This window comes from Pinus tabuliformis, chromosome Q (assembly GCF_031772625.1).
Source record: "Pinus tabuliformis cultivar Carrire ecotype Pingquan chromosome Q, CPIR1, whole genome shotgun sequence".
NCBI lineage: Eukaryota > Viridiplantae > Streptophyta > Pinopsida > Pinales > Pinaceae > Pinus > Pinus tabuliformis.
The window spans coordinates 808,399,595-808,406,678 of record NC_142296.1 but is presented as its reverse complement, the minus strand read 5'-3'; the positions used below and the strand labels follow the sequence as shown (position 1 = coordinate 808,406,678).

General features: G+C 34.3%; 1 long non-coding RNA gene across 2 annotated transcripts; it reads right to left on the bottom strand.

Moving 5' to 3' along the window:
- Positions 1 to 243: 243 nt before the first annotated feature.
- Positions 244 to 1,267, bottom strand: LOC149222128 (uncharacterized). 2 transcript variants are annotated; one of them, XR_016248887.1, is made up of 4 exons: positions 1,030 to 1,219; positions 819 to 917; positions 409 to 635; positions 244 to 333 (listed from the first exon to the last, which is right to left on the bottom strand). It is a non-coding gene; the product is annotated as an uncharacterized LOC149222128 (long non-coding RNA). The 2 variants fall into 2 exon arrangements; XR_016248886.1 differs by lacking the exon at positions 244 to 333 and having other exon boundaries at positions 383 to 635; positions 1,030 to 1,267.
- Positions 1,268 to 7,084: the final 5,817 nt, after the last annotated feature.

The window sequence follows — 7,084 nt, the reverse complement described above, 5'->3', positions numbered from 1 at the left end:
ATCTTCTCAGGATTAATGCAAAAAAGCTCATACCAGCTCAAAATTCTCTATCCATGTATCCAGTCTTTAAATTGATATGGATGCTTCTAGTTGAACGATTTATAGGCCTTTAGCTATTCTCTAGTTCATAATTCATTGCTTGAATGATGTAGTATTTTATAAGTCTCTTCTTTACATATGCTGTCAGGTTTAGAAGCTTTGAACTCTTGCCTCGTTAAAAATGAATGCATAAACAACACTTAATTTATCTGTATAAATGCCAAAGTTCCAACAAAATCTATATGAAGTGTAAACATGGACAATAATCAGAAGAAATATAACAGACCATGAAACCTATATTGAATTCCATGAAATGTTCAGTGAAGTAAGATGGACAATAATCAGAAGAAATATAACAGACCATGAAACCTATATTGAATTCCATGAAATGTTCAGTGAAGCAGGATGGACTAAATCCATATATGTTAATATACAACACCATGATTTTCCTTGTAATCAATTTCTGTCAACACCAGCGGGATTATTTTTAAATATGTACACATGGAGAGGTTTCAACGGCCGATTAATTCATGAAGATAATAGACGGATCGCAACAACACTCATCCAGAAGACAACAACAACAGAGAGCAGCCAAGCTGCACAATAAAAACTCATATCAAAACCCTAACAATACCTGACAATAATTCCTATTAAACCCCAATTCAAATAAAAAACCCTTACAATTCATATCAAAAACTTCAGAATTCCTATCAAACCCTTACATAATACCCAGACGTCAACAAAAACAACAACCAAAAGCTCTGGAAAAAACAACATACCATCCCTCTAGAAACCCTGCATTCCTCCTCGGAGGCGCCTGAGAGTACACCGGTGGGGCAACGATGGGCGGGGTTGCTGGTAATAACCCTGAGGGTAACCTGCAACAACATATTAAACATGGTCTCCTCATCGAATCCATTAAAAGGCAATTCAGACTTCAAAATACTGTGAATTTCAAAGAAATTTGAGTTTTAGAAACGCCAAACGTACCTTGCGCTGGGTATGGATAAGCGTACTTAGGATCCGACATGATTGGTCAATTGATCTCACTATGATTCAATTCGAGATGTCACCGCTATTCCAAAAAGCTCTGAAGGTCAATTTGCAACTTTAATGGCGGCACTGTATATAATCGATTGAAATTTGCTGTGTCAAAACCCAAAATTCTCGGCAAATCGGGAATTGGGCGTTGCTAAATGAATGGAGTAGTCTAACAAGGTGGAGGAATTGCTGAGTGGAAAAATGAACCAGCCTGTCTGGCTGATGATGTTCGCCTTGGTTTGCTGCCTGTCTGTCACCTCAGTGGTGAGCTGCAGAGCGCGGGAGCTGGTGAGTCGAATTGGTTAGGGGAGCTGCAGAGCCCGTGGGGAAAATTCGAATGCAAATGAGCGAAATGGGAATTGGTTTGGGGCAAATTCGAACTGCCATACCCGCGCTCAAAATTCTGTCAGACGAATTAATGTTCCACGGTGGTGGGTGGAACGGTGGCGGAGCTCGCGAAAGGTGGCTGAGGGCGGAGGAATTGCCGGTGGTCGGAGCTGGACGTTTTTTCGGGCGGTGACGGAAACCGGGCAATTCCTCCGCCTTGTTAGACTACTCCATTAAGGAGGGTGGAACGGTGGCGGAGGGTGGCGGAGCTTGCGAAAGGTGGCTGAGGGCGGAGGAATTGCCGCTGGCTGGAGCTGGACGTTTTTCCGGGCGGTGACGGAAACCGGGCAATTCCTCTGCCTTGTTAGACTACTCCATTTCATAATTCATGTGCCACATTTATCGAGCTCCTTGTATAAAAACAAAAAAATTAAATGTTAAAATAAAATATCTAATAATATGTAAATGGTGTATTATGGTAACCAAATGATGTTTCAATATTTAAAAAAAATTACTTGAAATAAAATGCATAACGCATTAAAAATTTATGTGCATATATAGTTTTAATAATAAATGTATTTTTATATTTATATTTAAATAAAGTTTTCTTATCTTATCATTTTTTTTCTAGATCGAGAAATAACAATTATTATTATAATTTAAAAAAAAAAAATTATGATTTTTTTTAAAGTTTGGCAGGATTACATCTTCATAGTGTCCAATATATTACTCTGATTAAGTTGGGAATTGAACCGTGACTTTACATTAAGGAGTTCATTAACATTGCAGCATATTACTGTCTATCCAAGACCCGTGGACTTATGATTTTGAAAATAAATATAAATATAATTTATTTATATTTTTAACCTAAGAAAATTTAAATTAAATAATTTTTATGATTTTTGAAAATAAATTTAAATATAACTTATTTATACTTCTAACCAAATTTGTAATGGATTATATCCTTAAAAACTAATTGTTTTTCTTATAAATTTTTAAATTCCCAATATATATATATATATATATATATATATATATATATATATATATATATATATATATATATAAACAATAATATAATTTTTCGGCGTAAATCACATAATTCAACAATAATATAATTTATTTTCACAATTGGAAATCATGATCATCACTTGAAGTATGAAGGAGAAAGATAAGAAATCAATCTCAAGCTTACATGAATTGTAAACAAATCACTATGGGTTGAATTCATTGGCATATTATCCCCATAATTCCTCATTGTGATGGATGGCAAACACTACAATCCACACAAACATGCCCTTAATGAGTTGCGCATTGTCCACCTTCACTTTCCTAAATGCCTATTGAGGCACTAGTGATGTCATCATGAAGAGTCACATTCAATATTATTCTTAATATCACGCAACAATTTAAATGCATTAAAAGTTTAATACACATTCTCAACAAATTTACATAAACACAATTATAATGTGCATATCCATGTAAATTGTATATAAATTTGTGTCTCGAGAGTGTATATAAATTTGTGCTCATTAGACATGTGTTTAAAGGATGGAATGGGATGCCAGTGTTGACTTTCTACATACCCACTATGCATTATATGATTTTTTTAGATATGGATGTTAATGAAATGTTATGCCGTAGATTGCATGTAGTTGCCATTTGGTTTGCATGCACCATGTTTTTTTTATTACCTTCCCATTTTGGTTTGGTCTACCTTAGGAACATCACTAACTGGAGAAATTGTGAATATTATATTAGATAATAATAAGGAAGAAGGGTGTCGTCTGATCACTCATTTGTCAAAAAGATAAAAATTCCAAGTTCTAAGGGTTCAATTTTCTTGGAACAATTTATACAATTCAGGTTATCCATAGTTTGAGGAGTTTTATCTCTTTTTTCCCACATCCTCAGATTGATGGCACGAGAGACCTCTTTTCCTTCTCGCATGATGCGTAATAGGTGCTAGAGAATAATAGGAGGGATATAGGAGAAAGGTGCTAGGGAACAATTTTCTCAAAGGAGGACAAGAGCGACCTTATAGTAGACAACATGGTCCAGGCAGAGAGGAAACAACCACAATTCACTAAAGGAGATAGAGCACGCTTAAAGAAATCCTAATATTGTGACATTTGGGCCCAAGTAGGAGTGAGACAAACTAATTTCATTGATGAAGGGGTAAAGATAACAAAGACACCAAAGTATAAATCTAACTCCAGAAATGGAAGAGGCTTCGCTGAATTCAAAGACACAAAATATGAGCCAAAAGAAAGGAGTACTAGATAGATGGATAAAGAAAACCAAATTTGAGGAGCTCCAACATAAAAATATAAACTTAGAGATGAAAATACAATCAACAAAGACTAATTGAAATGGGCACACCAGAACGAACCTGAAACCTAGACGAGTCTAGAGGGAATCACTACTGCCAAAGTCCACTCAGAAAATGATGAAGCAACAAACCAGAAAGTTATATTTGCCGCCACAAAGATATGCCTAGAGATGTTGATCGTTCTCAATCAAAACTACTTAGAGTACCTTCGAAGGCCAAAAAACAAAAAGTGGCAGGGAATTAACATGTTGAGAGTAGGAGATCGATATGATACTGTAAATTTAACATGCCTGGAGTTAATCCCACATGCGATTATAATCCATATTCCATTAACCTTAAAAAATTATTGTAGCAATTGGAACAATCAATAGCAGGATTTCCAGATCTGAGAAGAGATCAAAACATCGACATTTCCTTGTACTCAGAGAATGTGAAGAGATTGAGATTAAATGAGTTGCATGAAGTGTTGCATCAATGGGAGCCACAAACCCTGTCACATGGTCCCCCAATTTTTACCCATTTTCCTAAAGTTTGGATAAGACTGAGGGGAAAATGATTTGGCCTTATAACATTAGACATTAAAGCATGTACTTGAAGGAGGGGTTCATGGGATACTTTTCCATCCATCAATACCATTTACTTATATTTTTCCTGCTTTAAGGAGACAAGTTAGGTATATTCTAGAATACATTGTTAATAAACTTCAAAGGGGTAGTTGTTTATCCCAAAAAAAATTAAAACAAGAAATTTATATTAATTAAAATCACCTTGATTTTGTCGATCATGAGTTTACCATTGGTGATTATAGATCCATAGTATTAACTAACCCATAATATTTGATGTGATAAAACTTATTTAAAAAATTTCTATTATTTTTCTCTCTCCATAATTTATAAAACTTAATTGAATTGACTAGTATGCATACACCCTTTTTACATGTAAGTTTGAAATTGGTTCATTTACATCTATACCCATACCCATCCCTATACACCTTAACTACTTTGACTTGATTTCATGCAAAATTCCAAATAGTATATAAGGGAGGTGGGACAACCTATCCATTCATTGTCACATTTAATTAAAAAAATAAACATATGTAAAACACAATACCCAATATTTTCACTCAAAATTACTCATTTAGATTAGAGCCCAAGAGTACTCGTACTTCTCACTCTCTCTTTTTCATTTGCTCTACATGTGGCTCTGAAATGTCGACAGTAAATTTCACATCTGTGGATATTCCTTTATCAATAAGAAACTCCAACTACAAAAACTTGAAAAATATAGTAATAATTAGTAAATGAAAAGCCTCTTTATATCATTTTCAATGGGTACAAAATATTGTATCTTGGTTTTCACATATCCCAAGGAAAGGGTTGGCCTCCAATCACTTCCAATTATTGTAGGCGAATTGTTAAGACCTGTAATTAGCTTTAAAACATTTGAAAATACAATTAGTACAAAAATACAAGGCAAATCAATGGGGGTTGTACAACCTTATGGCTTAGGGCTTCCCAAAATTGCAAATTTTGTGGTGGTTTTACCAATGATATAACCAATAAATACAATGTAAATCATAGTTGAGTGAATATATTCGCTATCTAAATATTTTTTGGATTTCTTATAAGAAACAAATTGATTTTTTGAAATATATAATTCTTTTAGGGTTTTTGTATTTAAGACTAACTACAAATTTACAAAAAAGATAAGAGATTTTGATATATAATTTTGTAAATAAAATGATTGCAAATTGTTGGAATAAGGATATGATCTTTCTTCCACGGGAGTTAAAGACATGGAATTATGTCCTCTGTTGATTTGGTATCTCAATGCTTGAGGTTTTGGAATATTAGGTGGAACACCAAGGATACAACCCTAGAATCCAAAATAAGAAGTAATAGAACCAAAATTCTACTACGAGGGCCTTCCAAGAAGATACTCCTCCAACCAAGCAATCAACAATTATTGAAGATAAGGTTATCTACCTCAAGAGGTGAAAGTGAATCATGTCCCAAAAGAGAACAAAAATACCTTGAATGAATTAAGAGAATGTGTGAGATGAACCCTAGACCTCCTCTTCCAAGACTTCTTGGATCAATTAGATTAGCCTTGTAGTAACTTTTTGTTTCTCCAAAAATTTCCTTTGAAAAATATTTGATCAACCAAGAAAAAGAAGGAAATTCACATGTAAAGCCTTTTGCCTCATGAAAAAATCCACATTTTGATAGATCTCAACAAGTTCACAATGATTTTCTAAGGAGGAGAAGGCCTATATTTATAGACAAGGCTCTTCAAAAATTCCTCCTTGGTCTTCCACAAAATAAGTAACTTGTCACCCACAAAACGCTTGCAGGCTAAGTTAAAAAATTGAAATTTTCAAATTTACATTGAGTAAACCCCAAAGGAGGAAAAATTCTACATGGATGAGGCCAAGAGGGGTCGTTTCAAATCTAAATGGCCAAATGTTCCACTTGTAATTACATGGTGTAGAAGTTCTGTTGCAATTCAAACCAGGTTTCAAGTTTTCTAAAATCACATCAAGTTTAATGCACAACCCACATGTTTTATGTTGTTGTCATAAACATGGATATTTTTCAGACATGAAATGCATGAGCTTACTCTACTCTTTCACTTTTGTTGAGAATAACATTAGCAATCACATAATTTTTGAAGAAAGATATTTTGGTCTAATGACCTTGGAAAATCCTCAAAGGAAAAAAATGCATTACACCCCTCGAAAAATAACATTGGTCTACATTTCTAACATGCTATGATAAATCTGATTTGATTCCCTTGATTTTCATTCCCAACTCACTCAGAAATTCATGTTGATTGTGTCAAAATTCATGCAACAATGTTCCTTGATTTCCATGTCTATTAGACTACATTAAATGTATCTCGGAACCTCAAATTTCATGCCATTTCTTACAATAATAAATGCTTATCAATCTCCTCAATTTTTGATCCCATAAGACAACAATAAATGCGACCCAAATTGCCTCAAATCCTTTTCTATGTCTACAAAAATAAATGCACTGAATTTTCCACTAGAAATTCATGCAAGCCTACTCTACCTATGCCTTGGAATTCATTCCTATAGCCTTATTATCGTACCTATTGTACTCTCCTTCCTTTGTTGTACTTTGTCCTCTCAAACTCCTCCTCCTCTTCAAAACTCATGAACAAAGTATGCAAATGGTGCCTTCCCCCTTTACTTTTCCTTCTTGTTCACTCATAATGAAGAGATACCTAGCCCTAATATCCAACAAACCAACCTCCTTTCATTTTCTTCAACTACTATCCACCTCTGCATACCCTCAATACAATGTTTTCACCTTCCAAAAC